Genomic DNA, 16,334 nt, shown 5'->3' on the forward strand with positions numbered 1-16,334 from the left:
AGTGAAATCCTTCTGAGTTTCCCCAGAGTTTCCCTGGAGCTCACTGAATGAGGTGTGGAGGAGGGGTGGTCTGGCCCCAGGAGGTCTCCTCTCCTGAGCTAGAGCACAGACAGGCTCAGTGGTTGGTGAATCCCATCTGTGATAGTGTCTTCCAGGTTCCCCTGGCTGTGCTGAGGCATGCCTGGGGTCTTGATATGGGTGATTATGGGTTCCACCCCCCTGGGGCTCAGGATCTCCTCCCGGCTGAGGTGGCGCTGTCTAGGACAGCTCTGGTCCTGCACTAGTCCCCTTCAGCCACAGCAAGAGGGACCCCTCTTTGCGATTTTCCTAGCCCCACAGGCTAAGGGACTGTTTACCCCTTTGACTGATCCCATTTCCAGGATTTTTCCTGGAAAAATATTTTCTGGGTTTCAAGGTCAATAAGGAGAGGGATAGAGCATTTACCCATCACTCTGCCATCTTGGGTCCTGGAAGTTCAAATGGGTGACTTACAGACATTTAATCTGCGGGTTGATAGCCTTGGGAGCGATTGTTGCTGTTACCTGGGGTTCTGCACTTCCCTCTCACTCAGTTACACTGGACTCCCATTCTGGGCTGATATGTTTGAAAATCCCCAGTGCTGTTGTGCTTCAGACCACCCAGGGCTCCCTGCTCAGCTTTGCTTTCTCACATAGTCTTAAGAACTTTGTAATTGATTGCATGACATGGAAGACACTGGCAAAGAACCATCCAGCATGGGGTGCCCTCATCAGAGAAGGTACTGTGTCTGTGAGCAAAGCAGAATTGAAGTAGCTCAAAAGAAACATGAGATATGTGAATTTAGAGAATCTGCCCCAAATGTTCACATAAACTATTTATGTCTGACCTATGATGAAGCATTCCAAGCTCATATTGGGCTAATCAGCCACAGTTGGGCATGCTGTAATTTGGCTCTAACATAGTGATGTCATTTTGGTCCACTTTGAAAACAAAGGACATCAACCAACAAGTACTAGGTCTGTATCTCAAAGAAATCATAGAAAAAGGAAGAGGATCTATATGTACAAAAATATTTGTAGCAACTTTTTGCAGTGGCAAAGAACTGGACATTGAGGGGATACTCATCATCTGGGGGATGGCTGAACAAGTTGTGGCATATAATTGTTATAAAGTAATATTGTGATGTGGGAAATGATGAAGGTTATGGTTTCAGAAAAACCTGGAAAGACCTATATGAACTGATGCAAGGTGAAATGAGAACCAGGAGAACATTATACACAGTAACAGTAACTTGATAACAATGACTAACTGTGAAAAACTTGACTACTCTGATCAATACAATGATCCAAGACAATTCCAAAGGACTCATGATTAAAAAAAAAAAAATGTTATCACTTACAGAAGGGGAACTGATGAACTCTGAGTGCAAATTGAAATATAATTTTCTCACTTTTTTTGGAAATTTGACTAATATGAAAATATATATAATTGATATCACATTGCTTGCCTTCTCAGTGGGTGGGGAAAGGAGGGAGGGAGAAAATTTGAATTCAAAAATGAGAAAGAAAAGAATGTTAAAAATAAGTAAATAAATATTAAATTTGAAAATAATTCTCCTCCCTGGCCATGGTCAGTTGAGATCTTTAAGAAAAAGAGCCTTCTGTCTTGAGTGACATAGCTATTTGCACACCTTAGAAGATGATATTATGTGCTAGACTAGATGCTTCTCAAAAATCCCTTCCTGTGGTCCCTTTAGTGTAGGTAATCCACTGGAGGTCCAGGAAGTTTCCTCTGGAAACCTTATCCCAAAGGATACTCAAAATTCCCCCCATAGATCATTGCTACTGCCAGGGTGAACCAATAGGAATTGCAAACTCACCCATGAGAACAAGAACAAAGCAGGTTGAGTTAGAGAAGAGGCAAAGAATGTCTTCTCACTTGTAGAATTTAAGGCATAAGTGTTTTCACCCTACAAAGTTATAAGTTAGTCTTGCCCTTTCACAAAGAGCAAACAGTAATCCAAGTAATCTATTTAAATGTCCAAAAAAAAACCCAAAACAAAAACCAACTCCAATAGGAACATGTCTCTTTAGATAGCAGCAAAAAGCCTAGTGATTCCAAATTTCTCACAGCAAACTTGATGTTCATCCATGACTCAGTAATGGGTCTGTGTAATGTGACAGTTTTTGTGTAGACCCCTATTGGATGGTCTGACGTACTCAGGGAATTGTTGGAAGAGTTCCACTGAGGACATTTCCTTGGTTGATAAAGGGGCAACGCCAGACTGATCCCAAGTCCCAATCCCTACAGGGAGAGCTCCACAGAGACCATATTTCTGCCTGAGATGGAACCATTGTTTTCTTTGGGTTCTTCTTTCTTTTGCTCACGTGAAAGGCTTTATAAGACCAAAAGCTAAGATATTTCAGAAACTTTGTCAAATGTTTCTTATTTTGTGGTCTTCTTTAAGGAATTTCATGAAATATCCCTTGTTCTGTGAATCTGTAATAACTTTGCATTTGGAGATAATTGATTTTCTTCTGTACGTATGGGGTTGGATATGATATTTGAAGCTTTACTGTACTGGGGAAGCAAGTAAAAGATATCACTTATGCTTTCTCAGAGACCAGAGAGAACTGTTCTGAATTTGGGATGAGGACTGCGGAAAAATATACATATATATATGCATATATATGCATATATGCACTCCTGCCTATTTGCTGAGTTCAGCAAATTTCAGATAAGGGGAAACGTAACATGGGCTTCTCTGAGAACACCCACTTCTCCTGGGGTAGAGATGCTCTTCAGCAGGAACTTTCCCCAACCCCTTTTAATTCCAGTGCCTTCCTTCTGCTAATGATTTCTTATTTATCCCATGCATAGCTTTTTATATATTTGGTTACATGTTGTCTCCCCCATGAGACTGTGAGCATCTTGAGGGCAGAGACTGTTTTTTGCCTTTCTTTAAGTCCCCAGTGCTTAGCATAAGTGCCTAACACATTGTAGGTGTCTATTGGTTGTTTGATTGGTGCTCTTGAGGGTCCTTTTGAGTATGCCCCGTTTGGTTAACATGGAACCTGCTATGTCACCTGCCATGAGACGGGGGGAATTCTCCTTTGATTGGCAACCTGCATCTTTAAAATTGTTGAAACTGAGTCCTTCACTTTCTCTTTCTATTTTCCTCTTGTCAGAAACTCTTTGCTGTTCCCAGTCCCAGAGTGGATGTTATGAACTGAACCAATGAGAGGGAAAGTACTTACCTTCCCCTCTTCCCTCTTCTTAGCCCAGTCTCTGAGAAATGAGACTGGGGATGTTTGTTTTCCTTCTGTGTTGTTTGTCCTCCTCAATTTCAGGTGCCAGAGGTGATCAGGGTTTGAGCTGTGGTGACCTTGAAGCCAGGATTGCAGGTGGGCTGATGCAGCCAGCCAGCTCTGCATGGAAGCCCTGAGAAACCAGGGTGCCTGGGACAAGAGCCACAGGGGGTAGAGGTGGAGATTGGGGTGTAGGTGGGGGTCGGTGGTTTGGACTTGGAACTGGAGCTGTGTACTCTGGGAACCGAGTTAAGCTGTGAACCTAATCCACTTCCCCTCCCCAGAGACTGAGGTGGTGAAAGGGGGGAGGAGAACTGCGCCTCCACATTTTGGGGGAAGTAGATTTGTACATTTGTGATTATATCGTATAAAGTAAATATTTCTGGGTAAAAGTTATTTAAAAAACAAAAGAAAATCACTTCCAGCCCATTGGTTCTATGAGATATTAAATCAATCTCTTATAAAATGCTGGTTTATTGCTTACTTTCTGGAATGATGGTTATTTCCCAGTGATTCCTAGTAGCCCTTAGGAAAAAGAAAAGGGAGGGAAAGTTGCTTTCGACACTGAACAGTTTATTCTTACAATCTGCTATATATTAATTGAAAGGAAAAAGGAAAGAGAATCCAGTTCCATGCCGCTACCTCTCAGTTCAGGTCTCTAGCTTCCCTTAGCCAAGCAAATTAGTGTGAGACACTAGGAGAGAGGTTAAGTATCTTCTTAATTGTTCTCAGAGGAGAAGAGTGAGAGTATTTGAATGGAAATGTTAGGAAAACCCAAAGGGGTTTCTAACTGGTGAGGAAGGAGGGAGTGTGGGAAATAGAATCTGTGAGTGTACAGGGGTGGCCATGTTTTCATGCCTCTTTCCAGCGTAGAAATGACTGAGTTGGTCTTCTAGGTTTCTAAGACTTTAGTTTTCCGATTTCCATTTTGAAATAGGTGCTTTGGACCCAGATATCACTTCTCATCAGCTGTGCTAGTTTTTTTTTTTTGTTTTTTGTTTTTTTTTACCAAAGAGGTCCCTCTGTCTTCAGAATCAGTAATGAATCCAAAGAAACCCTAATCTCGTACCAATTTATATAAGAAAATGTTTTTTATAATTTAAGGCGACTTGTCCCTAACTTGATTGCCTACCAATGTGCTAATCACTGGAGATACAAAGAAAGGTAATAGACAGTCCCTGCCCTCAAGGAGCTTACAGTCTAAGTAAATTGGTTATGCTATCTTAACAGCCTCCTATATGAAGAAATATTGAAAATTACCAAACCACATATACTTTGATCATCCAACCCTGGCCTCAGTAGATCCATGCCCTCATTCCTATGAATACTTCCCACATTCATACAGCTCACAATCCATGCACACCTCTACTGCATCTCCTACTCCACCATCTTTTTTCTTAAGTCTTCCATGGATGATCTACTCATCTTTTAAGCTAACTTGGAGGAAAAAAGGAACAGCAAAGAAGAGAAGGACCTTTGTGTAGGATGGATGGAGCAATAGCTGACTACAGAGGCAAGGCAAAAGATGCTCAATACCTACTTTTTCTTCTGAATTTTTTGTTTGTTTTGGTTTTGGTTTTTTTATTTCTCCTTCTTTGGACCAGAAAGGGCAGAACAAATATGGCTAATAAGTAGCTGATACTTAGGATAAATAAGGAAATAAGTTATAAAGAATCCAACTGCTATTGATGACCTCAAGTCATCAGCAGCCACATCTTTAGGTCCTGAAAGAACTTTCTGTTGGGGCTACTCAGTTACTATTAAGGATCTTTGAAATATTGCGGAGACCACAAGAGATACTATAGGATTGGGAAAGGACCATTATTGTCTTGAATCAAAAAAAAAAAAAGAATGGAATGGAATGGAGCCTACAAAAACTATCGGCTGATGAGCTTGACTTCAATTCCTGGCAAAATTCTAGAACCCATGGATAAAGAAATGGTTAATGAACACCTTAAAAAAGAAGTGGCAATTAAAAAGTTCTGGCAGGGCTTTATCAATAATGAGTCATACCAAGGTCACCTTATTTGCATTTATGACTGTTACTAAACTGGTAGATAGGGAAATACTGTAGATTTCAATTGCCTGAATTATCTTTTCTTTTTTTTGTGCCAGTCTTCTATTTTGGATATTTTCTCATTTGCCCAAACCAAATCTGAAGTCAATGTTAAGTCTTTGAGACATGTGTATGAGCATAACTCTAGCCTACACACAGTCTATGTTTATAAACACATTTATAGTCACATATGCCTACATTCATACAGCTCACATATTTATTGGCTCCAATATGCATGTGCACACACCTGCTTGTATATATTCTTATATATCAATTCACACCCTTGTCTGGTGGGCTAGATGGGGTACTGGTGCCATGCTCCCCTTTTTTGTATACCTTCAAGTGAGACACATATATAGTTTGAGGGATCAATGCGCGCGCGCGCGCGCGTGTGTGTGTGTGTGTGTGTGTGTGTGTGTGTATTGGACATGACTAAGAGGAAGAAGGTTTTTATGACATGGAATCTGACACCTGGAAAGAGGCCCTTCTCTCACTAACCAGAAGAGTCTGTAGCCTGGGACCAGGATTCAGGCTGAGAGAAGGCTGATCCCTACAGGCAAAAGGAAGAAAGGACAGGTGGTGAGTAGAAAGAGCAACTTCCCTCTCACTAGAGTTACTCCTAGGACCCCAAGAGAACCAGAGTATAACCATATGGCGGTGGTCCTTCTTTGGGTACCTAGATCTGCCAGAGTGAGAATAGGTGAAGCAAACCCAGAGTCAGTAGGTTCCGCACACCTAGGTGAGAAGTATGAAGTCTAACGTGTGAGATGAGTAGATGTGCCCAGATACACCTAGCATTTACAATGCTGTCCTCTTATGTGTTACTCTCCTCAGCTAATCTCCTTGAAAAAGCTCTTGGCTCTTCAAACTGGGCTCTCCCACTCCTCTATTCTCTTCTAAATCCTCTAATAGGCCAGCTTCCATCCTCATCACTTGACTGAAGCTATTTCCTCTAAAGTTATCAGTGATTGCTTAATTGCCAGACCTAATAGCTTTTCTCTATCCTGATACTGATGGTAATACCATTGACTGCTATCTTCGTTAGACTGGGAGCTCCTTGAGGGTAGGGACTTTTTTTTTGGCCTTTCTTTGTATTCCCAGCACTTAGCACAGTGCCAGTCACATAGAAGGTGCTTAATAAAAGTTTATTAACTTGATGGACTCTGCTCTTCATTTTTCTGACATTGCTCTCTCTTGGTTTTCTTCCTACTTATCTGACCATTCTTTGGTCTCCTTGGCTGGATCTTCATCCTGGTCATGGTCATTAACTCTAACTAGACCCCAAGACTTTGTGCTAGGTTGTCTTCTCCTCTCTGATTACACTTACTTGTTTTATTCATCAGTTCCCATGGGTTCAATGATCATCTTTTCTCAGCTGATTCCTAGATCTATATAACCAATTTTAGTCACTTCCCTGAGTTCTGGTCCTGAATCTCAAACTTCCTTTTAGACATTTTGAACTGAATGCTCCATAGGCATCTCAAAGCTTGGGGCTGGTCCCTCCTCAGTTTGGAACCTTGGGTTGAATTATGAAATGACCAAGCTATGTAGTTCTTGGCACCCAACGTAGGCACTCGTGATTCATTTTCTCTTGAATATCCTCAGGAAGGCTAGAGGTTGGAGGTTCCATGCCCTTCAGCCAAAATCAAGGGAACCCATCCCTGTGACTCTCAGCCTTCTTGCTTAGCAAATATCCTGGTCTAGGTAACTAGAGGCACAGTGGATAGAGTGGTCTTGAAATCAGGTAGACTGACCTTTCAAAGTTCAATTCTGGCCTCACTTCCTAGCTGTGATCCAGAGCATGTAACCCTGTTTGCCTCAGTTTCCTCATCTGTACAAATGAACTGGAGAAGGAAATGGCAAACCACTCCAGTCTCTTTGCCAAGAAAACCCCAAATGGCATTACAAAGGTCAGACACAACTGAAATGACTGAACAACAACAACACAAAGACCCACTCACATAAGAGCTCATTAACTCTCAGAGAACATGGGGTCTATGTGGAATACAGAGAGCATGAGGAGCTTAAAGGATAGGGCAGGGGAAGGTGTGGAAATTTCTTGTCCTTGTCCTGGCCCCATACTGCAAGATCTGGCCAAATTCCATGTAAAGTTGCCCTTTTTGTTGATGGCTCCTCAAAAACCATCTTATCCACCTTCTCCTCCATAACTCCATCACCCATGGGGGTGAGCAGCTCCAGAAGGTGACCCATGAGTTCTCCTCATCAAAACAGGAATTTTGGATAACATCCTGAGGGTTAGTCTATAAACAGAATCAGGAATATGGTAAAACTCATAGGCCAGAGACCTCACTCATCATTCCCTTCAGATAGGCATCTGTGGGGTTCTTCTTCAATGAGGCCAACATGTCATGCAGATTCTTTTTATTTTGGTTGATCATGTTGAAGGCTTCCTTGAATTCCTAAATCTAGGAGCATCCAACCATGACAGAAATATTGGGTATGACCCACTAGAGGCATTTCTTTGTGGCCTTGGTTCATTTGCTCCACATGTTGGCTTCTTGGGAGGGGTGTGTCTGTCTGAGTTCCAGGGATTCAGGTAGAGGAAACAAAGATGGCAGGAGCCTGGGCAACAAAAGGATGGAAGTTGGTTTACTTATATTTTAGTAAAGAATTTGATGAAGTTTCTCTTACTATTCTTATGGAAAAGATAGGGAGATATGAGCTGGACCGTAGTGTAATTTGATGGATTCCTAAATATGAAGTAGCCAGAATCAACAGCTAGACAATAATAATTCAATGTCATCCTAGAAGGTAATCTGTAATAGATTGGCCTCCAGTAATCTGGGCTTGACCCTGTGCTCTTTAACTCTTTGTCAATGATGTGGATAATGTCACTGATAGAAACCTTACCACATGTACAGATGACACAAAGCTAAGAGAAACTGCCTATCTTTTCTTCCTCTCCCCCAAGCCCTTCCCTTTCCTAATTTTCCTATTACTGTCCACCATCCTCCAGTCAGTCAGTAAATACCTATTATATGCCAGGCACTATGCCAAGGGCTAGGGTTACAAAGAAGGGCAAAAGGCAATGTTTCAAGGAATTCATAGTCTAATAGGGGATCCTTCTCTCAAAGGGCTCACAGTCTAACAGGAGAGGTAATATGCAAACAACTATGTAAAAAGATGATAATCCAGGATAAATTGGAGCTAATCAGCAGAGGGAAGGGTCTAGCATTAAGAGAATCCAGAAAGCCTTGTCATAGAAGGTAGAATTTTAGCTAAGGCTTGAAAGAAGCCAAGGAGATGGAGAGATTGGAATGATAAAGGAGAGAATTCCAGGAGTGGGGGACAGCCAGTGAAAATATTCATTGTCAAGAGGTGTCTTTTACTGGGAATAGCAATGAGATCAGTGTCACTAGATTCCAGAGTCAGGGGTAGGTAACTTACTTGTAGGAGGGTGGCCAGGTTGTGAAGGGCTTTGAAGACCAAACAGAAGATTTTATGCTTGATCCTGGAGATGATAGGGAGCCACTGGGTTTATTGAATAAGAGGTGATGTAGTCAGAACTGCACTTTAGAGAACTCAGTTTAACAACTGAGTGGTGGATAGACTAGAGAGGTGAGAGACTTTTGGCAGGGAGACCAACTGGCAGGCTATTGAAATAGCCCAGGTGGGAGGTGATAAGAATCTGTACCAGGGTGGTGGCCGTGGTACATGTCATCCTCAACTTCTTAATACCCTCCTCCCGTTACTCCCCCACCCCCACCCCATAGCCACTCTATTGCCAAGACCTGTTGATTTTAGCTTCCTAACATCTCTCCTTTGCCACTCCCATGATGTCTGACCACTACCCTCCTTTTAAAATTTGGCTTAACAATAAAATGCAGCCACTCCTCAAATGATATACACCCTACTTAGAAATATCTTGTAGAGCAGGTTAGACATTTTCCTCTCTCCCTGCACTTCCCTCCCCTTCTTCCCCCCATGCTCTGGGCATTAACTAAGCAGTCGTAGGTAAATTATATTCTTTGTGGCTGCCATTGAGAATTCTTACCCACCCCACCCCTTTCTGTAATCTTTCACCAATATTAACTCAGTTAATTCTTCACAAATCTCTTTGCCATGAGTATGTACATATTCCTTTTTTTAACACCACCCTTCCCTAACCCACTTCTCCACAGGTACACATATTTTTTAAACTCCCACATGTATCAAATCCTCAGGTTTCCTGAATCACCCATCATTTCTCCATTAATTCTTCCTTGGACAAATTTTTTTCTATAAATTCTCAGTAAGTCCCTACTCACCCCTCTCCTACTCCTCCCCACCCCATTCTGGTCCCCATTTGTTCTTCTTTCACCAGAGATTATTCTCAGAAATAAATCGGAAAATCCCAAAAAAGCAATGATAATAATATCCTGACAAACATAATTTCTATAGCCCTCTTCCTGTTCAGACTTTTTCGGTCATGTCTGACTCTCCATGACCCCACTGGAGATTTTCTTGGCAAATATTCTGGAGTGGTTTCTCACTTCCTTCTTCAGTTCATTTTATAGATAAGGAAACTGATGCAAACAAAGTTAAGTGACTCACCCAGGATCACACAGCTAGTAACTGTCCAAGGCCAGATTTGAACTCAGGAAGAGGAGTCTTCTTGACTCCAGGCAGACTCTATCCAGTTTACCACCTAACTACCAATCAACAAGATAGAGAATAAATTAAAGATAATCAATAGAGGGAAGGTACTGGTACTAATGGGAAATTAGGAAAATGCTTCATGTAGAAAGTAGGACTTTATCTGGGATGTGAAGGCAGCCAGGGAAGCCAGGAGATGGGGAGAGCTTTCCAGATTTGGGGGAGCACCAGTAAAAAATGCTTGGAGTCTGGAAATGGAGTCTCTTGTTTAAGGAATAGCTGGGAAGCCAGTGTCACCAGTTTCAAGAATATATATTGGGGCGCAAGGTGTGAGAAGACTGGAAAGATAGGCCAGGTTCTGAAGGGCTGAAAATGGTGAAATTGAAGCCCCTTCAGAATCACCATAAGAGTCTCAGCCTGCTTTTTCATCCTCTTCTATTTCAATCTATTTTTCTTCAAATAATTGATAGTGCCAGAGTGGAAAGAGCATTGGATGCTGGGGTTTGTTTTTGCTTGACCATGCACATTTGTTACAAGAGTTTTGTTCTTCTTTTTCAATGAAGGAGTGAAGGTGAGACAGAAAGAAAATAGATTTTTGTTCATTAAAAAAGTAACATTTGTTTTAAGAGATTGGACTAAGAGTTAAGAAGACAAAGTTCCATTTACTAAAGTGACTTTCAGTTTTTTTTATTTGTAAAATGATAGTTTTCAAGAGATGATCTCTAAGATCCTTCTAGCTCTCACATGATAAGGTTTTTTAAGATGCTTATTCAATTTTATTATTTTTCTATTCTATTTAATTAACAGCTTCATTTTCTGTTACTTAGTATAGTATTTGCTACTACTTTGTTTTGTAAGTGTGTAGTATTTCAGTTACATTAAGTGGTAAATTAGTCTTTGTGAGTAACTAGGAAACCCTAGGCATGATTTATAATGCTGATTCTATGGAAAAAATACATTCTAATATTTAGGCAAACAAATTATGAGCAAATTTTTAGAAAACAACCTGTTTATGAGTTGGAAATTTCCTATAATTACATAATTTTAGCTTTGGTTTCTCTATAACTAATCGATCACCCTTGGGAGGCATGCATCTTCTAAGGTCCCAGCATTATTCATCTTTAATGTGGATTTATGATAACCCCCTTTGTTCTATTTACACTAGAATGCTTACGCAGGTTCCTCATACTACCTTCCTTCTGATTATCTCCAGTCTTTTCAAAAGGTTAATCAAGGTTTTATTAACTTTGAGTAGAAAGGTGGAAAAATAATGTTCAGAAAATCCTGTGGCTTGAATGCTGGGAGATATCACACAAAGCACAAAGAGATTCCCAAACACAAAGGCTCAACAAGACAATCCAGTCACTTTGAACTCACCCCACCACAACCCTTACTCACATGGTAGGTCCTGAGGATTGACAGTTACCCCAGATTCAAGGTATTTTGTCCTAAACTGTAGTGGGTGAACAATACCTCTACTCAGTCAGAGAACAGAATTAGCTCAAAGTAAGGGCACTAACTCATATGACACATAGTAACAACAGAAGCAACAAAATATCTTCTCCATAAGCTGGAACACACTCTCCCACAAATGTGCCAGAGTTAGCAGGAAAAGCAGGCATGTACGGAGTTCACAAATAGAGGCACACACCTAAAGAAACTAAGATATCTGAGATATTCCAATGGATGCTGCTTCCTTGCCCACCTCCAGCTTCTAGACCATCTGAAATCTTTGGTAGGGTACTGCCATGCTCTTTAAGAATGAAAAAATTAACGTCATACTATTATATTAATAACTAATTATTAATGTGTTCTACCTTTTTTCCTTCTGTTAAGGCACATCTCCTAAAAAGGTCAGTCAGGATCCAGCTCCATCCTTCCTGGGGGTTGCACTCACCTGGACAGCGGGCCCCCTCCCAGCCTAGTCTGAGGCTCCTCTTTTCCCTGGAGCAAGTATCAGGGGCGTGGGGCCTGCCAAGAGGCTCAGTCTGGCTCCAAGCTCTCGGGGCCTGGGCCCAGAGGGCGGGTGGAACGCGGACTGTCATGGCCTGGGTAGAAAGGGAGGCGGGGCCGGGGGACTCCTGCAGCCCCAGGGAGTTGTGGGAGAAGCTGAGGCCAAAGGGCCCTCACGTGTGGAGATGGCTCCCGCAAAGAAAGATGGGGAGAAAAAGAAGGGACATTCTGCCACCGTTGAGGTGACCAGACAGTATACCAACCAGCATACCATCAACATTCACAAGAGGATTCATGAAGTAGGCTTCAAAAAGCGAGCTCCTCGGGTTCTGAAGGAAATTCGTAAATTTGCCATGAAAGAAATGGGAACTGAGATGTACGTGTTGACACCAGACTCAACAAAGTTGTTTGGGCCAAAGGATTCACCAAACAAGCTGTATACATTGGTTACTTATGTACCTGTCACCACTTTCAAAAGCTTACAGACAGTCAATGTGGATGAAAAGTAAATTGAACTTTATTTAAATAAAGTTATAAAATGTCAAAAAAAAAAAAAAAGGTCGGTCTCTGAAGGGCCTGGCTGGCAGAAGAGTTAGAGCACACCCTAACCCTAACCCTAAATGTGCTCCAATTCTAACCCTAGCCCTCAAGGCACATGCTCATTAACTTTGGGTGGTATCCTACCTAACTGGATACCTAATTTCTATTTAGAGTATAAACAAATTCAGCCTGGGTGAACCTAAAGGAGGAACCCCCTGTCCTTGGTCCCCTCCATTAGAGTTTAGGGCAAAGGGGTGAGGAGCCTTCAACCTCGATATCACATGTAGCATTCTGGGTCCTCAGTTGAAGACTTTTGACTGAGTCTAAGTTTTACAGAACAAATCCTTTTATAAATTTTCCTTTTATTGAAAATCTAAGATTTATGGAAGTGATTGTAGAAAACTGAAAACAAGTTAATTAATAAAAAAATACAATCTTTTTATTACTATTTATATATGATAAATAAATATAAGATAATTATATTATTTTTATTAAGATAAAAATTAATTTACAGAACAAATCCAAAAAGTTTGGATTCAGTCAAAGGGCCAAACTTGAGAACCTAGAAGGTCACATGTGGTCTCAGGAGGTTCCCCACCCTTGGTAGGGCAACTCAGCTCATGAAGGACAAAACTAGCTAGAGGTGGATGATGGCTTCCCCTGCTCAGCTGCCTTGAGGCTGCTGAGTTTCATGATCAAGTCAGTTCAGCAGGAGGAACTGAAGACTTTTAATTGATATATCAGGGTTGTTTCACTTGTGGGACAATTCCTTTTCAGTAAAGATATAAGGTATTTCAGGGTTTCCGTTAGCTTGTTTGGTTACTGAGACAATTTATTGACTGCCAACTAACCTAATTAATAAATTGATTATTAATTATCCAGAAACTCATTCTCTAGGAGTTTTCATTCATCTCAAGAAATAGCAGGAACCTTTTACTCTAGTTCTAGCAGAACTCTCCCTCATTCTGTTCCCTCAGTCTCTCCTGAGGGATCCCATCTCTGGATAAGGATACTCTTAGCCCCAGGTGCCAAACTCTCAGTATAAGACCTGCCCTCAGGGTTAGCACCCTCATTCTTAACCTTTTCTTTCAAAGACTATTCCAGATACAGATCTGGGGTCCTTCACTCAGAGACTTCAACTTTCCTTAAGGTCTCTATTTAAAATACTTCCCAGATCTGTGTCTAAGGGGGCTAAGTTTTAAACCAGGAAATGGCTATTGACCTAATAATTACCAAACAACTTTAATGTAACCCAGTTTTTTAATTCTTTAAATTGTCCCTACTTGTTGAAATAAATGAGTAGATGGGAAAAAGATAAAGAGACAGTCTGTGCCCAAGGGCCAAGGTAACTTAGCTACAGTTTTGATCTTTTCTTGAAAGGTAGCTCAAATCCAACTTCAGATACTTACCAGTTGTTTGACCTGGGCCAGGTTACTTAACCTCTGCCTGCCTCAGTTTCCTCATCTATAAAATGGGGACAATAACAGCTCCTTCCCTTAGGGTTGTGGTGAGGGTCAAGTGAGATAATATTTGTAAAGCACTTTCCAAACTTTATAATGCAAATGCTCCCACTCAGATATGAAAGGGGCATACTTTATAACTGGTACTTTGACTCAGTTTCCTGCTTTTTACCTCCTACATATAGGCCTATTCAACTTCTGAAAGAGCTTTGCTCCAAACTTTAAAGCAGTATTTAGACAACTTTTGTTATTGTTATGCAGTTGTTTTTCCAATTCTTTGTGACCCTATTTGGGGTTTTCTTGGCGAAGGTACTGCAGTGGTTTGTCATTTCCTTCTCTAGCTCATTTTACAGATGAGGAAACTGAGGCAAACAGGGTGAAATGACTTGCCCAGGGTCACACAGCTAGTGAGTTTGCCATTTCCTTCTCCAGCTCATTTTTTTAAAATTTATTTTTAGTTTTCAGCATTCATTTCCACAAGATTTTGAGTTCCAAATTTTCTCCCCTTCTCTCCTCTCCTCCCACCACAAAACACTGCTCATTCTGATTACCCCTTCCCTCAGTCTGCCCTCCCTTCTATCATACCCCTTCCTTCCCTCATTCCCATCTTCTCTCTTTTCTTGTAGGGCAAGATAGATTTCTATACCCCATTACCTGTATTTCTTATTTCCCAGTTGCATGCAAAAACAATTCTCAACATTCATTCCTAAAACTTTGAGTTCCAACTTCTCTCCCTTCCTCCCTCCCCATCTATCCCCACTGAGAAGACAAGCAATTCAATATAGGCTATACATGTGTAGTTATGCAAAAGACTTACATAAAAGTCATGTTGTGAAAGACTAACTATATTTTCCTCCATCCTCTCCTGGTCCCCATTTATTCTATTCTCTCTGTTCACCTTGTCCCTCCCCAAAAGTGTTTACTTCTAATTACTCCCTCCTCCCATTTGCCCTCCCTTCTATCATGCCTCCCACACCCCACTTATCCCCTTCTCCCCTACTTTCCTGTAGTGTAAGATAGATTTTAATACCAAATTGAGTGTGCATGTTATTCCCTCCTTAAGCCAAATGTGATAAGAGTAAGCTTCACTTTTTCCCTCTCACCTGCCCCCTTTTCCCCTCCATTGAAAAAGCTTTTTCTTGTCACATTCCATTCCTTTCTTTCTCCTCCTAATATATTCCTCTCTCACTCCTTAATTTTATTTTTTTAGATATCATCCTTTCCTATCCAACTCACTGTGTGCCCTCTGTTATACACACACACACACACACACACACACACACACACACACACATACATGTAATATCCCTCCAACTACCCAAATACTGAGAAAAGTTTCAAGAGTTGCAAATATTACCTTTCCATGTAGGAATGTAAACAATTCAACTTTAGTAAGTCCCTTATGATTTCTCTTTCCTGTTTACCTTTTCATGCTTCTCTTGATTCTTGTGTTTGAAAGTTAAATGTTCTATTCAGCTCTGGTCTTTTCATTAAGAATGTTTGAAAGTCCTCTTTTTCATTCAATGACCATTTTTTCCCCTGAAGTATTATAATCAGTTTTGCTGGGTAGGTGATTCTTGGTTTTAATCCTAGTTCCTTTGACTTGTGGAATATCATATTCCAAGTACTTCAATTCCTTAATGTAGAAGCTGCTAGATCTTGTGTTATCCTGATTGTATTTCCACAATACATGAAATGTTTCTTTCTGGCTTCTTGCAATATTTTTCCTTAACCTGGGAACTCTGGAATTTGGCTACAATATTCCTAGGAGTTTTTCTTTTCAGATTTCTTTCAGGAGGTGATTGGTGAATTCTTTCAATACTTATTTTACCCTCTGGTTCTAGAATATCAGGGCAGTTTTCCTTGATGATTTCATTAAAGATGATGTCTAGGCTCTTCTTTTTATCATGGCTTTCAGGTAGCCCCATAATTTTTAAATTGTCTCTCCTGGATCTATTTTCTAGGTCAATTGTTTTTCCAGTGAGGTATTTCACATTATCTTCTATTTTGGTTTGGTTTTGTAATTCCTTGGGTTCTCACAAAGTCATTAGCTTCCATCTGCTCCATTCTAATTTTTAAAGAACTATTTTCTTCAGTGAGCTTTTGAACCTTCTTTTCCATTTGGCTAATTCTGCTTTTTAAAGCATTCTCCTCATTAGCTTTTTGGACCTTATTTGCCATTTGGATTAGTCTATTTTTAATGGTGTTATTTTCTTCAGCATTTTTTGGGTCTCCTTTAGTAGGCTGTTGACTCACTTTTCATGATTTTCTTGCATCACTCTCATTTCTCTTCCCAATTTTTCCTCCACCTCTCTTACTTGATTTTCAAAATCTTTTTTGAGCACTTCCATGACCTGAAACCACTGCATATTTTTTTTAGGTTTTGGATGCAGAAGCCTTGACTTTTATGTCTTCCTCTAATGGTATGCTTTGTTCTTCCTC

The 16,334-nt window shown here is 40.7% G+C and overlaps 1 pseudogene; it reads left to right on the forward strand.

The window, feature by feature from the left end:
* Positions 1–12,077: 12,077 nt before the first annotated feature.
* On the forward strand, positions 12,078–12,450 carry LOC140508591 (large ribosomal subunit protein eL31-like; annotated as a pseudogene).
* The last annotated feature ends 3,884 nt before the right edge of the window (positions 12,451–16,334 follow it).

This window comes from Notamacropus eugenii, chromosome 5 (assembly GCF_028372415.1).
Source record: "Notamacropus eugenii isolate mMacEug1 chromosome 5, mMacEug1.pri_v2, whole genome shotgun sequence".
In the NCBI taxonomy this organism is placed as follows: Eukaryota; Metazoa; Chordata; class Mammalia; order Diprotodontia; family Macropodidae; genus Notamacropus; species Notamacropus eugenii.